This window comes from Cynocephalus volans, chromosome 11 (genome assembly GCF_027409185.1).
Source record: "Cynocephalus volans isolate mCynVol1 chromosome 11, mCynVol1.pri, whole genome shotgun sequence".
In the NCBI taxonomy this organism is placed as follows: Eukaryota; Metazoa; Chordata; class Mammalia; order Dermoptera; family Cynocephalidae; genus Cynocephalus; species Cynocephalus volans.
This window is the reverse complement of record NC_084470.1, coordinates 77,038,234-77,060,447: the sequence shown is the minus strand read 5'-3', so window position 1 is coordinate 77,060,447 and position 22,214 is coordinate 77,038,234.

Here is a 22,214-nt window from a genome sequence, read left to right as displayed (position 1 = left end):
GACATAGCCTTACCATCAGTTGTGTATGTGTGTGAGTGTTTGGATAACTTCCTTTGTTTCCAACGCCACAGTGTGCATTAGGCTCATCTTACATATTCCTTCCCCAGCCATTGAATCAGCTATTTCCCTGGAAACATTTTTGATTGTCACACTGGGGGAGGAGGGTTGGTATGCTACTGGCATCTAGTGGGTAGAGGCCAGGGCTGCTGCTAAACATCCTGCAATGCACAGGACAGTCCCCACAGCAAAGAGTTATCCAGTTGAATACGTCAACCGTGACAAGGTCGAGAAACCCTGCTCTATTATCAGTTAGAAGTTAAAATGTGTCATATTGACAATTACCGCCTATTATTTACCCAAAGCTTCTGACTGAAAATGTAGAAAAGGTGGGGCAAAATGCATAGATGCCATACAATGTTCCAATCAAAATGAAAACATCAGGCTGACAGATTCAAAGATTCTTTTCTATTTGCATAAATTTTCCTTGCCTTTCTGCTTGCCTTGAAGAAGGAAGTATATTTGACAAAAGGAGGAAGGGTTTTTAAAAGTAGAACTCAGAAGGCAGAAGAAGCAATGGGTGGAAACATGAATTTAACATCTGCTAAATTAAAAATAAAGGTTTGTGTTCCTGGGCACCTCCATTACTGGTACCTCTTTCCCTTCTAGCAAATTCTCCTTGGTAAGAAAAAATAAGATTCCTTTTCAATCTTCTGTAGAAGAATATTTTAGAAGCCACCCTGGAGAAATTTTCTGGGAAAATTCAACACAGCACACAGGAAAAGGAGCAGATCTATGGTTTGTCGATGCCTTCTCTTGATTAAATATAGTTAGTTTAGACTGGGCAACCATTACTGCCTTGTTGGGTTGTCACACGTTTCTGGTCCTTGTTCGTGTCAAATTTCTGTTTGTTGTTGATTTCCATGTTATCATACATTCAGCTAGTAGAGCTTGCACATTCTCTCTTATGTGCACTCTTTCTTTTTGGAAGAGGATGGCTACTTTATCCATCTTACTCACGCCACTACTCCCACTTGGGACTATAGAACATGCACATTCTTGCAAACAAGAAAATAAAAGAACAAACCAATGAATGAAGACAAAGTTGTTCATTCAGAGAATGTCAGAGGATGCCAATTCAATCTCTGGGACACCCCTGTGTGCCCTTAGCAGACCAAAACAGATTCAGAGAGAATGAATTACCACCTAATATGGATCCTCCTTACCCCTGACCCTCACATGAGCACACGTAATGATTCATTATTGAGAGGCAGCCATGTGCAGGGAAAGGCGTTGGATGCAGACAGGTTGCTTGTCCTGACTCAGTCATTGCCTAGCTGTGTGGCCCAGGCCCAGTCACTTGATCTCTCTGAGCTCCTCTGGATACTCATTCATAAAAGTAGGATGATTTTAGCTACCTCATGGGGTAGTGAGAATTCAATGAAATGATAACTATAAAGCATTTCTCATAGTGCTACATGCTGTAGATGTTCCACAAATTATATTGATTAGACATACATCTATACACACAATTATACTGATGACAGTGATTAATAGAGAAACACATTTCTAAGAAATAATGAAGTTGAGGCAAGTTAGTTCAATGCTATTGATCTTGGTTTCTTCATTATTAATGAGAGGATGAGATAAGATAATCTTCAAACTTCCAGAGTTGCTGAATCCTAAAATTCCATGATTCTATTAAATATGCATTGAAATAATGAACATTAGCCACCTATGATTAATATACATACATGCATTATTATTATTACTATTATTTACCATGAGATGTTCATAAATTTTACCTATCCTCATAGCCCCCCCAAAGAGAATGCATGATTTCCAGCCCCAAATCTCTCCTCACCACCCCTCCTTGTACTTTACTCCTTGCCCTCCCCCAGCCAGGAAATCTGGGGATGCAGATCTAGCAAAGGGCAAAGAAGGGCAGACCCAGGGGGATGCAGGAGGAGAAGGAGGACTGGGTGAGAAGTTCATCTAGTCTCCACAATGAAGACGTGGGGAAGAGGGAAGACTGGGTTTGCAGAGAGTGGGGAGGAGGACAGGCAGTAGGCAAAAGAGAGCTCCAGGGAGTTTCAGGCATGTGGAAAGAAGAGGAAGAGAATACAGTGAATGTTGAAAGTTTTGAATTGGATCTGTTGAATTATCTTATGAATTTAGATAAGGAACAGACCACTCTCTTTGAACTTCAAACAGGTCTATGCTACTGTTTGCTCTACATTGCCACTTGGATATATAATGAGCATTTTATCATGATCCATCCCAAACTGAATTCCTAAACTTTCTCCCTAACCAGCTTTTCTCACAATTTTTGCTATCTCATTTGAGGGCAGCTTGATCCTTTATGTTGCTCAGGAGAAAGTCTTAGAGTCCGCTTTACTGTAATTTTTCTCTTACACTCAGGTCCATATAATCAGAAAATTTAGTCAATTGCTACTGTCAATGAAAGAAGGAGAATCTGATCATTTCTCATCCCCTCCATTGCTACCACCCTTGTTCAAATCACCATTATCTCTTTCCTGCAATATTGAAATAGCTCCTAGATGGTTTCCCTGTTTCTGTCCTGGCACACCAGCCAGAGTGATACAGTTGACATGTAAATCAGATTGTCATTTCACGGCTCAAAACCCTTCAGTATCTCCTCATCCCAGCAAAGTGTGATGGTTAATTGTATGTCAAAATAGACAAATGGGATGACATCAGGTTAAAAAGCTTTTTGCACAGCAAAAGAAAGAGTCAACAGAGTGAAGAGACAACCTATGGATTGGGAGAATATATTTGCAAATAATACATCTGATAAGGGGTTAATATTTAAAACATAAAAGGAACTCAAACAACTCAATAGTAAGAAAACAAATAAACTGATTAAATAGTGGGCAAATGACCTGAACAGATATTTCTCAAGAAGACATACAATTGTCTAACATGTATATGAAAAAATGCTCTACATCACTAATTTTCAAAGAAATGCAAATTAAAACCACAATGAGATATCACCTCATACCTGTTAGAATGGCTATTATCAAAAAGTTGGTGAGGGTGTAGAGAAAAGGGAACACTTGTATACTTCTGGTGGGAATATAAATTAGTATAGCCATTACTGAAAACAGTATGGAGGCTCCTCAAAAAATTAGAAATAGAACTACCATATGGTCCAGCAATCCCACCATCCTTTGGATATATACTGGATATATATCCAAAGGATATGAAATCAGTATATTGAAGAGATATCTGCACTCCCATGTTCATTACAGTATTATTCACAATAGCCAAGATATGAAATCAACCTAAGTGTCCATCAGTGGATGAATGGATAAAGAAAATGTGGTATATAGGCATAATGGAATACTATTCAGCCTTGAAAAAGAAGGAAATTCTCTCATTTGTGACAACATGGATGAACCTGGAGGACACTATATTAAGTGAAATAAGCCAGGCACAGAAATAAGCCAGGTAACAGAAAGAAAATGCCACATAATCTCACTTACATGCAGAATCTAAAAAAGTTGATCTCATAGAAGTAGAAATGGTGGTTACAAGCAGCTGTGAGTTGGGGGAATTAGGGAGATGTTGATAAAATGACACAAAATGTCAGTTAATAGAAGGAATAGATTCAAGAGATCTATTGTACATCATGGTGACTACAGTTAATAAGAAAATACTGTATACTTGAAAGTTGCTAAGACAGTAGATTTTAAGTGTTCACACCACAAAAAGGTAATTATATGACGTAAAATGTATGTTAAATAACTTGATTTAGTCATTCCACAATGTGTACATATATCAAAACAACATGTTGTACACCATAAGTATATAAAATTTTGATATAAAATGTGTGTTTTATCTTGACTGGGCTATGGGGTACCCAGATATATTGGTCTAGTGTTATTCTGGGTTTGAGTGGGATATATTTGGATGGGTTTAACATTGAAATCGGTAGACTGAGTAAAGCAGATTGCCCTTCCTAATGTGGACTGGCCTCATCTAATCAGTTGAAGGACTGAATAGAACAAAAAGACATACCCTCTCCGAATAAGAGAGAATTCTTTCTGCCTGACTGCCTTTGAGCAGGACATTTATTTTTTCCTGCCTTAGAACTTGAGCTGGAACATCAGCTCTTCTTGGGTTTTGAGTGTGTTGACTTTCAGACTGGATCTACACCATGAGCTCTCCTGGGTCTCCAGCTTGCTGACTGCAGATCTAGAGACTTGTCAGCCTCCATAACCAGGTGAGCCAATTCCTTATTTTACACACACACACACACACACACACACACACACACACACACACACACACACACACACACACACACGCACGCACGCACGCGCATATGCACATACACATGCACGCATGCACACACCCCCTCCGTTGGTTCTGTTTCTCTGGAGAACTCTGACCAATATGCAAAGTAAAATCTAAGGTCATTACAATGACATATAAGGCCCTGCCTCTTCAGGCCTCATTACTACCCGCTCATTCCTTTAGTCCAGGGGTCAGCAAACTGTGGCCTGTAGGCATACAAGCTGATTTTGTAAATAAAGTTTGATTAGAACCCAGCCTTGCCCATTCACTTATGTATTGTCTGTGCTGCTTTCATACCACGATGGTAGAGTTGAGTAGTTGTACGGCCATCAAAACTGAAAACCTTTTATTATCTGGTCCTTTACAGAAAATCTTTGCTGACCCTGCTTGAGACTCACATTGGCCTCCTTGCAGTTCTCAGCACCCTGCAAGCCCAGCACTGTCCCACCTCAGGGCTTTTGCACCTGCTGTTCCCTGTGTCTGGGATGTTCTTCTCTCAGATATCTGTATGACTCACTCCCTAACCTCCTTCTGTTTTTTGGTCAAGAGGCACCATTACAAAGAGGTCCTCCATTCCCAAGTCCTCTTTCCTTCTGTTTTTCTCCATATCTCTTATCACCATCCAACTTATTATACATTTTATTTGTTTTGTTTATTGCCTGTCTTTCACCACTCAATGTAAACTCCATGAGGCTGTGTTTTTTGTTTAGTTTGTTCATTTCTGAATCCCTAGTGCCTAGAGTAGTATGGCTGGCATAGAATATGTTCAGTAGAAATACTAAATGAGGGAAAGGAATCCATCTTAATCTACTTCCTGGCTGCTGAGCTGTTCCTCTTGAATAACATACTATAGACTGAACCGCATGGAGCCACACAGGGTTTCACATGCTTATGTATTCCATAGTGTATATCAGCACAGAATCACATTAATGAAATAGCACTCTAACAAACATATAATAGAAATTTCTTTCTTTCTTTTAAAAATTTATTTGTTTATTTTTTAGCTTCCACTTATGAGTAAGAGCATGCAGCATTTCTCTTTCTGTGCCTGGCTTATTACACTTAACATAATTTTCTCTGAGGTCATCCACGTTGCTGTGATTGGCAGAATTTCATTCTTATGGCACAGTAGTATTCCAAGGTAAATATATACTACGTTTTCCTGATCCAGTCATCTGACAATGGACATGATACAACAATCACAATAATATGTTAAACTTTCAAAAGAAGAGAACAGAACTGAGGTTACCAGAGGTGGGAAAGGAAGAGGGCAAGGGGGAGAGAGTAAGGGAGAAGTTGATAAAGGGTCACGAGAAGTGATTACTTTGTGTAATGTCAAATTTATTATCCTGATTTGAACATCATATATTGCACACAGGTAATGATATTCAACTCTGCACCCCACAGATATGTACAATCAACTGTGTTACAGTAAAAAAAAAAAAATTAAGCGCTGAAAAAAATATATAATAGAAATATATTCCATTTCCTCAGAGAACACAAAAATGGGGGATTGTATCCTTTAGGCATTGCAAAAATTCTCTTTTAATCTTTTTTCGACACTTCTCCCACTCTCATAAGCATGTGCCATCCTTTGCTAACTCCCTTGACTCTCTGACTTTCCCTGAAATGACTACATTTGGTTTTTCTGGTCATATTATCTTCGGATCCCCTTCTATTTGTCCAGTCCCTCTCAACTCTAATCCTTTAATTCCATTTAGCAAATAGGAGTGGAAAGAATGAAAGAGAGAGATAAACCTCAAGCACAGAGGTTATGGACAAAAATAAGGTTTCATGAGAAATAGACATTTGTCTTTTTTATTAAGCAGCTTCTGAGAGCGTGCTGGATAGCTTTGCACAACCGCCTCTCTTCACCGAAGCAGATATTCATGGGCTTGCATGTTGTGGATGAATGGAAGGATTGTGGGGATTTGAAGACCTTTCTCTGAGATCCTCCATTATATTCTTATTTAACTCTCAGTGCACTATTAAGAACCAATATATCTTTGTACCTCTTTTCTGAATGTAGTACTGCATGTCTCTATAGATATAGGTATGGACACAGATATAGATGGTATATATATGTACGAATATATATATATATGCACACACATGAATTCCTACATATATATAGGAATTCTATATATCCCCAAATATTTATCAGATTGTGTGATGAATTGATACCATAGAAAATAAATTCCAACTTCCCATATGTTTTATTTTATTTATTTGGTCCTTGTTGATCTGAATGATAAAAAACTTGACTCAAAGTGGTTTAAGAAAAAAGGAAATTTTTTTGGCCTGCATAATTAAAATATCCATAAGATGACTCTGGCATAGCATGATTCAGAGGCTCAAACTGAGTAAAATAAGCCCCCAGTTTCTTCAAAACCCTAATAGGGAGACTAACCAAATTCTGTGTAGCTATTGCTGTAGGTGTCCCACCCATATTTCTCTTCATCCTTATGTCAGTGCAGCAGGCCCTGACTTACAAATCCTAGCATCTGTATCTCTTTGCCTGAGGTCATCCTTTGGTGGCTGAAACATCTACTCTGCTAGCAGGCCAGAAATACCAGGGAATGAACACCCCTAGGAGCGCCCCGTACCAGTGACTGATGGGAGTTGGTTTACCCTCCTCCAGTGGGCTAATTTGGAGGCTCCTGTTCTACACTGGCTCCCAGAGTTCCCCAGCAGGATTATGCTCCCACCCTATAAGCTGTAACTTGTTTGATAGCACACACTTTATTGGCTGCCCTTTCCCTTTCTCCCTTCCCTACCAGTATTTCCTGGGATCACTTCTCAAACCATTTACACTCAAATCTTCACTTCTGGGTCTACTTCTGGGGAATTCTTCTTGGTTGAACATGTTGCAAATCTTATTCCGATAAGACAAGTTGGGGCCACTTCCTCATGCATCAGTCACTGTGCTAGGGGGATTGGTGTGATCATTGGTTAGATTTGGGTCACACTCTCCCCCTGTTGGACCAAGAGTCTAGCCCAAGCAAAAGCATGTGGACCAAGGGTGGGGCTGATGGTTCCCAAAGGACATCAAGGGAAATGAATCCTAAGTAGTCCAGGAAACAAAACCAGCAATGCCCACTGTCTACATTGATATGTCTGCCATATTCCATCAAGCAAATATATTTGCATGCCCACATTTTGGGCCCCAAGTGTTACATCAAATGGCCAGACAGACTTTCTTCAGTGCAGGTGAGCAAGACCAGAGATCGGCAAACTATGGCCTGTGGGCCAAATCCCGCTGCTGACTGTTTTTTGTAAATAAAGTTCTGTTGGAACCCGGCCACACTCCTTTGCTTGTGTATTGTCCATGGCTGTTTTTGCACTGCAGTGTTGAAGCTGAGTAGTTTCGACAGAGACCTTATGGCTTACAAAGCCTAAAATATTTACTATCTGGCCCTTTATGGAAAAACTTTGTCAATCCCTGAGCTAGACAGTGACCACATTGATTTCTAGAAGTTGTCTTCTAGGTTCTAAGGCAGGACGTGAAGAATTATTCTCAGCTCTTTACTCTCCTTTTCTGTTTCTCCATGGCTACCTCCATCCATGTAGTAGCACCTGAACAAATGGTGATTCATTTTGCGGATTCAACGTCATACTTCCTTAAGTGAGATTTACGTATTAAATCATACAACCCTCCAGTGAGTCTTCTCAGTAGCTCAGTCCCATGGAACTGCTTCTGGAATATGCTCAAAGTAAAATGCAGCTCAAGCTCTTCTAACCACAGTGTCACAGTATTTTTAATTCCATTACTGCCCAGGTTAAGCTGGAGAGAATGAGTGACTGAACAGCAGATGTTGGTGGGTTATAAACCTAGAGTGACAATCTCAGATGTGCAAAAGTGAACTTTATTTCTATAAAACTCATTGATTTTCTGACTCATAAGTTCCCCAGAGAAAACATTTAATCCTATCCTTTTCAGAATTTTCTCAATGCAATTCGGAAATTTTTATTTAAGCTACTTCTGGGTTAAAAGTCAGTGCCATTCAGAAGATCCCACACAGCCATCTTGAGATTCCCTTCTTCCCTCTAATTCGGTCCTGATTTTAAATGCCCTGGGGCTAAGATAGTTTCTGCAAGATGCCACTGGGGTCCCAAGTCCAGATGTGGGCCCTTTGCTAGAGATTTTCGATATGCAATTTGTCTTGCCTGAGTCTTCAGTGTGCTCCCCTGATGTATTAGCCCGTTTCTGTTGCTTACAACAGAGTACACAGAACTGGGTACTTTTTAAAAAAATGTAATTTATTGCTTACAGTTTTGGAGGCTGGGAAGTCCACAGTACAGGGAACATATCTGGTGAGGGTCATGGTGGTGGTGACAATGATCCAGGGGTCTTACATGGCAGAAATGGTGGAGCAGAGAGAGAATAACTTCATTTGTTCTCCTTGTAAAGTCCTCAGAACTACACCCCTGATGATCATTATTAATCCTTTTACTAGGGCATGGACCTACAATCTAATCACCTCTTCAAGTCCCACTCTTCAATTACCATAATAGGATTTTCCACCCTCTCAACAGTTAAAGTGGGGATTAAGCTTTAATGTATGAACTTTGGGAGACAATTCAATCAGTCCACAGAACCTGTCTATGCTGGCACTTGACCCATCATGATCATTTGCTTCTAGCTGATTCATCCTCTGGGATGTTCAAGGTTTTTCCCTAGCCCTGATCATCAGGTCCTCAGATTATTCTCTGTCCTCTAAGTCCTTGCTCCAGGCTTATTCAGTTCTTCAGGCCACCCTCAGTCCTTCTGGGTCTTTCCTGTAGTGTTGACCCTTGTCTGTCATCTTTTGGAGGACCACAGGAGATGTAAAATTATTCTTTTCCCTACACCTTACTCCCAGCTCTGTAAGACTACTAATGACCAGAGTTGAAATAAAATAGACAGGGTTCCAATCCTCTCTGTTCCCAGGTCCCCAGATTAAAATCAATTGTGAGGCAGTTTTTCCTTTCCATCACCAGGATTTATTTCAGGGAGGGGAGACAGAGTAAGTGGCCCCTACACTGTCTCTTCTCTTTTCATCTGACTTCTTTTCGCCATCTGTAGCTTAGAGGACCTTTTATAGAATCTGGGGACACAAAGAAATCATCTTTTCCTGCTCACTCTTCCATTCAGAGACTAAGGATGTCAACTTTGTTCTCAGCAGTGGACTGTCTCTTCTGCAATGGGTGTTCATCCATTTGGCTTCCCAAGATTGATGATCAGCAGTTTACTGGCAGCTAGTAAGTAGTACTTCAGTTAACACTTTGAAATATTATTCTGTCATGTTGAGTAATGGGCTCTTGCTGACATTCAGAAAAGGCAAAGGTTGTCCTACATGATAATAATAGATAACATTTCTTGGGTGCAAAGAATATGCTAGACCTTATGCTAAGCTCTTCATAAACATTATCTCATCTAATTCCCACAAATCCCTATAGGATAGGTGTGCTCATAATCCCCATTGTTAGTGGAAAAGAGTTTGAGAGGATGAGTTAGGTCATTTAAATAAGATCACATGAACTACATGTGGCTGAGATAGGGATTAATCCCAAATCTCTGGCTTTCTATTGAATGTCCTTAATCACTAAGTGATACTGCCCCCTCAGAGACACTAACAACCCATGTTTCTCTCTCTCTCTCTCTCTTTTTTCTTTTTTTACGGAAGTGTGGCTTTGCTTTGGGGCTTCCACCAAGACTTGGCAAATGGCTCTCCTAGATGATAGAACAGCATCTATTACTACCGATCAATTGTTGGGTTCATATATGTCTGCCCTTAAAACTGCCAGTTCCTCAGTGGCAAGAATGTAATTTGTCTTTATGTCTCTGGGGCCTGGGACTTAGGAGGTAGATAGCACCTGAGTGTCATGTGACTGAAGAAATCAAGCATCAGCAGGAAGAGGCACCCTCATCTCTTGCAGAACAGTGTTCACTCAATATGAATAAACTTTGGAAACATCCCTTTAGCTCAGTTAGTGCATTTCTTCAAAATGGCTACGAAGGACATCAGCTTGGAATAGGAATGTCGTGATTTCCAGACATTTCCTCCTTCCATCTATCTACCCATCCACCCAACTTTCAGTGAATGCCTCTGTATACATGGTTCTGGCTGGGTGCTGAGGATCCAGGAGGAGAGGAGACATACACCTTGCCCTAGAGAAGCTCTCATCCAATTGGGGGAGCCATAAATGTAAAGAATTACTTCAATGCAGTATGATCACTACAAAAGGAGAAGTATGAATGAAGGGCTATGGGAAGAACCCAAGAAAACGAGTAGCTACTTGTCCATGGAAATTTTCATGGGAAAGTTAGAGAAGGCAACTTTTCCAGAGAAAGTTAACAAAATAATATAGAACTTAAGAGCACTACTGTGGTAGGCTCCTCAAAAACTTCTGTGTCCTAACTCCTGGAACCTGTGAATATGTTACTTTATGTGGCAAAAGAGACTTTGCAGATGTGAACAAATTAAGATTCCTGAGATTATCTGTATAATTCAGGTGGGTTAATGAAATAACAAGTGTCCTTATAAGAAGGAGGCAAGAAGGTCAAAGTCAGAGAAGGAGATGTGATGATGGAAGCAGAGTCGGAGTCATGGGGAGAGAGAGGTTGATTTGAGATGCAACGCTGCTAGCTTTGAAGGCAGAGGAGTGGGCCAAGGAATGGAGACAGTCTCCAGAGGCTGGAAATGGATTCTTCCCTAGAACTCCAGAAGAAATGTAACCCTGCCGACACCTTGATTATAGCCCAGTAAAATTAATTTTGAACTTCTGACTTCCAGACTGTAAGATAATAAGTTTGTATGTTTTTTTTAAAGTTTGTGTTGTTTTAAGCCACTAAATTTGTGGTAATTTGTCACAGCAGCAACAGGAAACTAATAGAGCTACCTTGGAGTCAGAGTGCCTTGATCTGAATTCCTAGTCTGCCACTTCCTGGCTGTGTATCCTTGGATGAGTGCCACTTTACCAAGCTCCATTTTGCTGAGCTTCACATTCATCATCATGAAAATGCAAGTATGTCTCAAGTGCTTACTTTGTGTCTGGCACTGTGTTAAGTGCTTTTCAAAGGTTATCTAATTTAATGATCCCAACAACCATATAACTTGCCATGTTATTAGCCTCAATAGACAGAAGGAAACATGTGTACTTAGCAAGGTTAAGTGACTTGTCCAAGGTCACCCATTTAGCAAGGAATGGAGCAGGGTTTCAAGTCTAAGTCTTTTTGACGCCAAGTTACCTACTGTGTAATTTTTCACTTCTGTCTCTGCGGAGCAATCTCATAAGCGAAGTCATCTTTTGATGAAATGCTTGGGTTCTTAAAACTAAATTAGGCCTCCATGAAGGACCTTCACTCTGTCGATTCAATTCTATTCTTTCTTGAACTGTACAAGAGCAAGTTTCCAGGACAATAGTTTCTCTGCAAGCTCATTCTTCAGTCTAGCAGTCATGTATGCTAGAGACTATTTAACCATTGAATGTCTTTATTGCTGTGCATTTATGCCCTCCTCTTTGTCTGGCAGATGAAATAACAGCTATTGATGAACCAGAGACACACTGCTGATGTTGGCACTCTAGCAATAGAGCCAATTAAATTCGTTGGCTAGAAATGAACCCTATCATAACTGTTGCTGGTCTCAGAGACTGTTGTTTGTCTTGATATTGAAAATAAACATGATCACCTTTGCTTTCTAAAAGTGCATCAGAGACAATATCTGCTTTTCTGGGAGCAGAAGTTGTTATGATAGCAACTTTGGAATCTCTCCCTACGGGTGACATAGGAGATTGAGGGGAGACACTGGTTGTGGGAATCATTGTATAAGACATCTTTTATTAGAGATTATTAAGGAAAATTGCCCACTTTCAGTCATATATCCCTAAATATGAAATGTATCCAAACTTCAGATATCAGAACAAGGAAAGACATCATGGACTCTGAGGTTGAAAACTTATGGCCAAGAGAAATTGAAGAGTGACTTCAAGGACAGTGGAGAACGCTTGTGGTTTCTAACGTGGAAAAAGGTAAAACAGACTGAAAAAAAGAAAAATAGGAAAAAAGGAGAAATATGGAATTATAAACTTTAAGAGCTGAAAAGTGTTAGCTCAGCTAGTCAAGGGTTAGCAAACAGATGGCATTTGTAACTCAGGGCAGCCCTGCAGGGAGGACCCTGGAGGATGAATAACCTGACCTCACTTTTCTCCCTCATTCTGATCTCCTACACATGCTCTCCATTGGCTGAACCCAGATGACAGCCAGAAAATAAGGAAATCTGCTGATGTTATACATTCAGGTCAGTCTTGGCAGAGTTTGGGTGGTGAGTAGATACAGAAGAGCAAAAGTGACATATTTACAACATTGGAGTGAGAAAATTAATCTCTAGGCTAACAATTAGACATGGCTCCTTAGTCCCTTGCTGTAGTAAAAAGGGCAGGTGAAGTTGTCTGATGACACGTTTATCCTAGATATGTAAGCTGGTCACACCAGAACAGTGACTTAGCTTCTTGGTAATACCTCCCTCCACACTTGTAGAGAATGAGAATGCAGTTTGGAGCTTCTCTCTTATTAAGCCAATGGTTCATCTCAGTAAATACTTAGTGACTGAGATTTTACTGTTATGCATGAGCTAGACCTAAAGCCAGACCCAGCTAGTGGAAAACCATGCTGCATAAGTTATAGGGTCTGCTTGCCTGAAGATTTGACAGTCCAAGAGCTGCAGACATTAAGTCCCCACTTCCACCTCTCTCAATCTCACCTTCTTGGACATTTCCTCAACATATTTCTACTCAGCTATCACCTCTTTTAGGCTAAGCTGTATAGCTGTTTTTGAACATAGGAAACACTTCTCAACCTTATGAGAAGAAATCGAACACGACTACATAACTTACCAAGCTGTACACTTATGAAATGTGTACTTCTCTGTGTGTATGTACACATATCACACTTCAATAAAAAGTTAAAAAATATTGGCTTGAAAAAAGTGATGCTACTACATAAAATGTATGCATACATTGTTTTGAACACTAAAATGTGGGTATGTTAATGCAGGTATTCTAAAAAGATATGTTCTTCCTAGAATCAAGAAATGTGGTTGTAGCAGACATATTTTTGTCTCTCCAGTTCCACTTTCTTTGGGGGGTCATTCCTCCCACTTTCAATATGATTTTATGTGTGGCTGCTCCTGATCCCTGAGCCCAAAGATGGGCATGTAATCCAGTTCTGGCCGAAGTATCCCCATCCCTCTAGCTGCAGTGACTAGTGTGGGAATGGATACTCTATCCAAATGGGCCAGAATCCTCCTTGGATTTTTCTGCTGGAACTTTGGAGAAAATGCATCCTCTTACATTTGGATCATAAATTAAAAGAAAGATTGATATACACGTGGGACTTCTGCTTGTCATCTTTCCAATTATGTGACAGGAGAATGAAAATGAAGCCAATGCATATTGGAAGTAGAATTGAGAGCTGGAGAAAGAAAGGCACCTGGCATCATCTGAGCTCCTGGAATCTGCGCCACTCAACACATAAATGTCTTCTATGCCTGGGTTCATTCTTGGACTTCACGGTTGAGCCAAAACATTCTCTTTTTAACCAATTTTAATTTTTTCCCTGCCGTTTGTCTCCAAAAGAATCTAATCAATATAAAGGTCTTTTTTTTTTTCTCCCCAAGGTGGAAACATATCTTGGACTTCTCCTTTTCCTTGGAGCCGAGAATTAAATAATAATTATCCTGACGTCTTCCAACCTCTCTGTGCCTCTCATTGGAGGTAGAATGATCTTATATGCCTTGGTATATTCTAAGCCCAGTTCCATATACAGCATAGTTATGGTTTAAAGGTAGGTAAAGCCCTAACAAAGTCATGGAACCTTCTGTGTTTCAGATTCCCTCCTCTTCCCTCACCTACCTCCCAATGTGCCTGAGACTCTTGACTTAGAACTTGTTCCTGGCACTACACCTCTGAGAAGCCATTTCAACTCAGTAGAACTCACCTTGACCTTCTGGGATTTTTAGGGAGAAGGAGAAAAGCAATGCCTCCCTCATTAGAGAAGCAGAGAGAGGCTGGTATGTGGCCTCCACTGAGAGCTTAAGGAAGTTGAGAAGACTCCTGAATGACCAGTGCAGCTGTCCCAGGCTGCTGAAAATCGACCCACAGGGGGCTGGCCAAGAGCCTGGCGTGACCACAGCTGGCTGTTTCCTAAGGCTCTGCCCTTGCTCACCTCGTACCTGCTGCCAAAAAGGCCTGCTCACTGGGAACTTCGTTGACTTAGACTCAGATTCTTGATTTTTCTCTCTTAAAAAAGTGCACGCATGATTGGATTCTTCCTTGAAGTAGGTGCAAAGAGAAACATTATTTTCTTCTCCCAGGTTGGCTGGCTTTACAACAGGACCTACAACTAACCTTCTTAGATGATACTTCATGAGAATGTGGTCTTGATCTTAAAATAACGAATAAAGCTCTACCTTAATGGTGTTTGCCCCACATAAGGTGTGATCTCAGACACTAAGATTTATTTTCCAGGCTGACCTTGGCTTTTCCCTGAGATCTGAATATTCTACTTGTAAAACATTTTCATCGCTTTTGAAATGAGAAGATGTTACCCATTCCTAGTATGCCAGAGTCTCTAACGTGGTTTTCCCCTCTTCTGGGCTTTTTGTAGCGTCTATGTCTTCTCCCCCGCTCTGCTACTCTTCTGTTTTGGGCCATCATGATGTTCCACCTGGATTGTGATCATAGCCTTTTAACTGGTCTAACTCCTTCTACCCTTGTACTTCTGCCCCTGTGGTCTATTTTAAACAAAGCAGCCAGAGTGATTTTTTAAAGGAAATTATCACATCACTCTTTTGCTCAGTATCATCCCATGTAGTAAAAACCAAAGTCCTCAGTGTAACCCACAAGCCCCACATAACACGGATCCTCATTCCCTTTCTAACCTCACCTCCCACTATGCTTTCCCTCATTCATTCTCCTTCTACCATATTGATCTACCTGCTATCTCTGATCTTCCTCAGATTCACCACGCTCGTACCTACCTCAGGGCCTTTGCATTTGCCATTTCCTCTGTCCAGAATGCTCTCCCTTCAGATATTCTCATGGCTAGAACCCTCATTTCCTAAGGGTCTTTTCTCAAGAGTCACATTCTCATTGAGACCATGTACAACCACCTGATCTAAAATCTCAACCCCCACCGTCTGTCATTTCATCTTGTTCTTGCTTGCTTTCTATTATATTGCACGAACTGTTTCTGTTTATCATCCATTTCTCCTACTCTAAAGTAAACTCTTTGAGGACAGAAATTTTGATGTGTTTTTTTTTCACTGTTGAATCATCAGGGTCTAGAAGACTAGACGATACATAGCATATGCCAATAAATATTTGTAGAATAAATAAATAAATGGGTGGATGTTTAAAATGGAAAACAGGAACACATGGCTGAGAGCTAAACTAAAGAGGTGTGTGGAAGATTGTTTAGCGAAGGTGTTGCCCAAATTGGGGAGAGGCAATGGCTTTATATGCGCAGGGAACATAAAATATGTATGAAATGCTATTTAGGAGTTAAAAAATAAGAGGTTGAGGTAAATATATGACATGGAACTAGCTATGAGATATACTATTGAGTAAACAAAGAAAGTTACAGAACAATGAACAAATAAAAGTTTATTTCTATAAAAAAAAAAAAAACCCATAGATTTCTGTACGTGTACTTGTGTGTTTATATATTATGCACACAGAGAGATACATACCTATGAAAAGGTCTGGACATCTATGCCAGTGGCCAATTTTTATTTTTTAGGCTCTGTAGGCCACATAACAGTCTCTATTGAGTATTTTTCTTTCTTCTTCTTTTTGAAAACAACCCTTTTAAATGTGAGAAAAAAAAAAAATCCTTAGCTCACATAGCGTACAAAAACAAAATCCAGCCTGTGGGCCCACAGGTTAGTGACTCTTAATCCAGCGTTTGGTTAGTTATGGTGAAGGCACTGGCATCAAGAAGAGTTAAAGGAGACTTTAGTTTATTCATTTAGATGCTCTGCATTGTTTAAATTATTTTTTAGAGAATGCATTCCTGAAATGCATGGGTATAAAAATGTGGAAAAAAAAATGAATCAGAAAAAAATCCTTGCATATAGTAGGTATTGAAAAAATATGTTGAATAAATTAATGAATTTTAAATGAATGAATAACTAAATGTTCAAATGAATGAAGGATTGTGTGGATTCATGTGTTTCCAGTCTTTTTGCTATGTTTTGTATGGAGGGAAGGAAGTAGTTTGTGAAATCATAGGGTTACCAGGCCAGGCCCCATGGAATAGTTTCACAATCTAAGATACTGACATCATATTTTTCATTATTATCAATTCTCATAACATTAGTTATACCATTTTACCTAATGCATCAATCTTTGGTTTGCATAAGGTTTTGGTGCAATACACCACAGGAATGCTTAAAATAGTATTCTGTTATTTCTACATTTTGTTCCAGGCTTAAGTGGGCATTGTGCCACAAATATTTATTCATATTAAACCCACTTGTCTATGTATGAGCTGCTTTGCAGGCTCAATATGTCAAACTTTCATAGAATAAGCATTCTAAGCGTTTTTGTATTTTGTAAAAACCTATTGTTCAATGGCTTTTATGCAAAAAGCAAAACAAAACACGTGTACATCTATGTCCTTGTGGATAAATAAGACTGTCCTCACTTTTGCTTTAAAATGCTATTTAGATAATAATAATGTAAATTTTCAAAATGCCCCCCGAGATTAGTGTCTAAATTGCTAATAATTGTTTAAAACATCCTCCTGCCATGCTTTAGTACCTATCCCATGTGGTTTCACAAAATAGCACATTTGTCATCATCAATATGAATCTCATTAAAAACACACATTAGGCACCCATCTGTACTTTCTGTTTTGGTGCTTTACCAAAGGATTTTGGGGAAAAGAAAACCAACAGTATAAGTCTGGAAAGTCCTTTAAAAGTCGCTAGGGAGGTTTATTTTAACATTTGCAAGATTTTAGTTTCTTAAATATCTATTTTTTCCCTGTATTTGTAGAGAAGGTTTCACTTTCTACTCAATTGATTTCCTAATTTGATTTTCAAAAAAGTAAAGTCCACATTTTTACTGTTTTGGGCTAGAGTTGCCATTGCCACATGGGGGCTTCTTTTGATTTTAATCGAGGCTATCACATTTAACTGCATTGAATGCCATTAAAATAAATGCTAAAATATAGTATTAACTATCTATGAACACACATCTTATTATAATATGTAAACTACTCAATATTTTCTTATCACACTAAAAAGCAAGAATTAAATGATAACATAATGAGAAACTAGCAGTTCGAAGTCATTCCAAATCTTAACCAGTGCATAAAGGTTTTCAGTGATTGTGAAAAACATGAGAGTGGCTTGAGCCTTGAAGCATTCTTCCAACAACCCAAAAAGGGCTCCCAAACCGGCAAGCATAACTAAGCATTTCATCCTGGAAGCAGCGCATTGAATTAATAAGACAAGTCAATTAATGTCATGCTCTGTTGCTTTGGGATGAAACATGAAAATGGAAAAATGTGGAGCTGTTTACCATATAGGGATCAAGTAACTAGGAAGACTGAACAAAACATCCTCCCTTCTCTTTTCTAAGTCTTAAAGAAGGACTCAACATGGCTTCTGCCATGGATTGAATTGTATTCCTCCAACATTCATATGTTGAAGCCCTATCCCCCAATGTGACTGTGCTCGTGCACTCTCTCTCTCTCTGCCACGTAAGGACACAGCTAGAGAAGGTGGCTGTCTATAAGCCAGGAAGAGAGCCCTCATCAGGAAATGAGTAAGTTGGCACCTTGATCTTGGACTTCTTAGTCTCCAGAACTGTGAGAAAATAAAATGTCTGTTGTTTAAGCTACTCAAGCTTTGGTATGTCATTATGGCATCCCAAGATAACTAATACAGCTTCCAACAGTAGTGTCCTGGACAGGATGTAGTGTGGGGCATGGGCTGGGCATTCGGTAAGTTGTCTCTTCCTTGCTGGCCACACAACTGGACATTCCCCCAGCCTTCCTTGCAGTTAGGTGGGGCCATAAGTCAGAGTTCTCCTTAATAGAGTGTGGGCAGTTGTAGTTTATACCACTTTCAGGCCTGTCCCTTCACACTCCTAGAAAGGTCCTCTGTATGTGCTCTGTCTTCCCTGCCTGTTGGTGGGAAGCAGAGGCTCAGTGGAAGATTCCATGGGCCCAGAAATGGGAGAGCCTCTGAGGTTACTTAGCCTGGAGTCCACGGACCCCTTGGTCTATGGATAAAATCCAAGGAGTCAACCAGAAAAGTATTACATCTGTATTTTCAGGAAACTCTAACTTAAATTTAATATTTCCTTCTACTACAAATGTAGACAAATCACCACCGTAATGTTAGCCCTACCTATGACTTTATTACTTAGAGAAATTATGGTTGTTATAGATATTATATATCACATGATAGTTGTTACAGATATTTCAAAATATTTTTGCAGTAGACTGATTAAATATTATGATAGTTATTAAACCTGCTGCTGAATTTTGTTATTTAACACTTTAATAAAGAAGCAGGTATATTACTATATCTCAAATTTGTTTTTTTAATTGATTGATTGTTGAACTTTAATATAATTTTCTTTAAATCCTGTGTATGAAGGGTTTTCATAAAGTTCATGGAAGGATTCATATTATCTTTTATTTTTTAATTTATTTTTTATTTTTTATTTATTTATTTATTTTTTTTGTCGTTTTTGTGACTGGCACTCAGCCAGTGAGTGCACCGGTCATTCCCATATAGGATCCGAACCCGCAGCGGGAGCGTCGCCGCGCTCCCAGCGCCGCACACAACCAAGTGCGCCACGGGCTCGGCCCATATTATCTTTTAATTCCATTTTCCACAAACTTTTTAAGTATGCTTGTATTTTATTTTATGAATTTCAAAACTATTATCCTGAAAAGAGCTTGATGGACTTCACCAGACTGCCCAGAAGGGTCCAAGGCACATGGAGGCTAAGAAACTAAATTCCAGATGGGAGAAGCCTGTGTCAGTGTGACATGGGGGAGAGATAAGTATCTGTTGGGTTAACCCCCTGAGACTTTGAGGTTGTTAAATTTGTTAGTCTTCCCAAATAAAAAGGTCTATACCCTCTAAGAAAGGGGTTGGCAAACCTTTTTTGTAAAGGACTAGATAGTAAATATCTGGGGCTTTGTGAGCCACAGGGTCCCTGTTGCAGTTATTCAACTTAGTCATTGTAAAGTGAAAGCAACCATAGATAAATGTAAATGAATGTGCTTGGCTATGTTCCAGTAAAACTTTATTTATAGACACTGAAATTTGATCTTTCACAAGTCACTAATAGTAGTCGTAAAAATTTTTTTTCGAACATTTAAAAATGTAAAAATTCTTTTTAATCCACAGGCCATACAAGAGTGGGCAGTGGGCTGTAGTTTGCTAACCCCTTTTCTAAGACATGGGTCAGGTGGTACTTGGGGGAAGGACTAAGGAATGTCATTGTGTTGGCTGCTGAACTTCCGGGATGATTCAGTTCCACAACATATACCTTCCTGAAGACATCACTGAATGGCAATCTGAAGCCATTCTGCATTGTCTATCTTCCAAAATCCATATATCATCCTAACACCATGTGTGTCCTTAACATTTAGAATAATGCTTCTCCACTCTGGCTATGATTTACAATAACATGGGGTGCTTTAAAAGGAAATATTGTAGTCTGGGCCCCACACTGAACGCCTTAAATCAGAATCCCACTTCCCTTCCAATGTATATATATTTGGGACTGAGCACTGGCATTCTTGCAAAGCTCCCCAGCTGATCTCACATAGAGAAGACTGGTATAGGTGCACCGAAGCTGAAGATGAACACTTGCTCTGGGGCCTACAGTGGGGCCATGGACAAACACCGAGATTTATCCCCTCCGGGTCTTGGTCTTCACCTTATTGCATTTCTACTAGGTTGAAAACAGCATGTATCATTTTGATTAAATAGGTATAATTTATTTATTCTTTCTTATAACATACACCATGTCATCAGGCCAGTGCTGGTACCAAATATTAATGACTGGGATGTAGCCTCTCATCCAGAGTTTGAAAACTGGTGTTCAAGGAATAGTTTTGGTCATCTGTCTCCTTTTCTTTTTTCTTTGTCTCTTTCTTTTTTATTCCTCTCAGCTTCCCTTCTTTTCTCCCTTCCCTCTTCCCTTCCAGCATGTAGTTATTGAGAACCTACTATGTGCCTACTAGGTACTTTTCTGGAAGCCATGAGATTTGTTTCGGTTTACCTGTACCTTGTCTTAAAATTTTTCAATTATTTTCCAACATTTTAAAATAGGGACATTTCACAGAAAAGTTAGAGGAGATGGCAATACTGAACATTTCCACATGACGACCGTCAGCTACAGCTGAATAACAGGGTGCTTTTAAATTGGAAGAGTAGATTCTTCCTGCTTTGCTACAGTCTCACCACTTCCAATCACCTACGTTTAGAAATTTGAGCTGTGGGCCCCTACCGGAGCCACTTGTTCAGAAAAATATTCTACAATCTACACCTTTCTTTTCTCACCTGCAACTAAGTGCCAAATTCTCGGAGAAAGCAAAATATTGTGCCATTATCTATATCTGAGGTCTGCAAACTATGGCTCCCACACCAAATCTGACTTGTTGCTTGTTTTTGCAAGTAACTTTGTAAATAAATTGTATTGGAATACAGCCCTGTCCATTTGTTTATGTATTGTCTACGACTTCTTTCACACTATGATGGCAGAGTTCAGTAGCTGCCTGCAAAGCCTAAAATAATTACTATCTGGTCCTTTACAGAAGTTGTTTGCTAACCTATGATCTAGATGTTTGGTGTAAGAAATTGGCACATCTAGACATCTGTTAAAACCTGGCCGATTTCATTTTTACCTTTCATTCAGATGTTTCATATGGTTGTGTAATCTACTTACTTCATAGTAGCTTAGAAAGCAATCCAGAGGTCTCAGCCTATCTGTTAGTAAAGAGAAAATTCAGTAATAGGGAACAAATGTGGAGAGAGGTATTTGTTATTCTTTTGCTGAAAAACCTTTGCCTTCATGTTAATTTAAATCATGATAATTATATTTTTTTTGTCAACTGTTTCTTTAAAGAGTCTAAGAGGAGCATTGTATTTCATCTTATTATGTAAATATTACTTTGCTTGGAGAACAAAATCATTGATTGACTTCTCAGCAAATTCTAACTTACTCCCGACCTCACTGAACCCTACAGTGTAAGAGGAACTGCAATGGAAGGAAACAGCTAATGATTGCAGAACATTAGAATAGTTTAGACCTTACAATTACAGCTAACCTACTTGAAATATGCTTAAGACATTATGTTCATTTTATGTCTCCAACCAGCAAGAGAAAGATCCAGTTTATTGGGTTAGAGCAAAACACTCAACAGTGGTGTGTCTGTCAAAGAGCTTAATCTTCTTCCAGAAAAAGCTAGTCTGTCTGGAAAAAAAGTTTTTAAAAAAACTTCTTTTTTACTTCCACCTTCTCCCTACCTGTGCTCAACCAACTAGGGTCTGTTAAAATAAAATTTGCTTCTATAAAGTGCTCACTCTGCAACCATTCTCAATCTTCCTCATCACGGTGGATAGACTTTTGGTTGAACTTCCTGGATTTTATTCTAATCAACAGAAAATCTAACAGACTTTATCATCCACCATTGTATCCAAAACCACAAAAATGTTCTATAGGAAGGGATATCAGTGTTCTTGCAATCCCACATTGGTCTTTTCAAGTACCTAGAAGGTACCTGAGATTGATCTCAATAATAAGAATAATTATAAGGGTATAATACGAATAATAAGAAGGATCGTAAGATGGCTTAGAGTGCTAAGAGTCATGAAATCAGA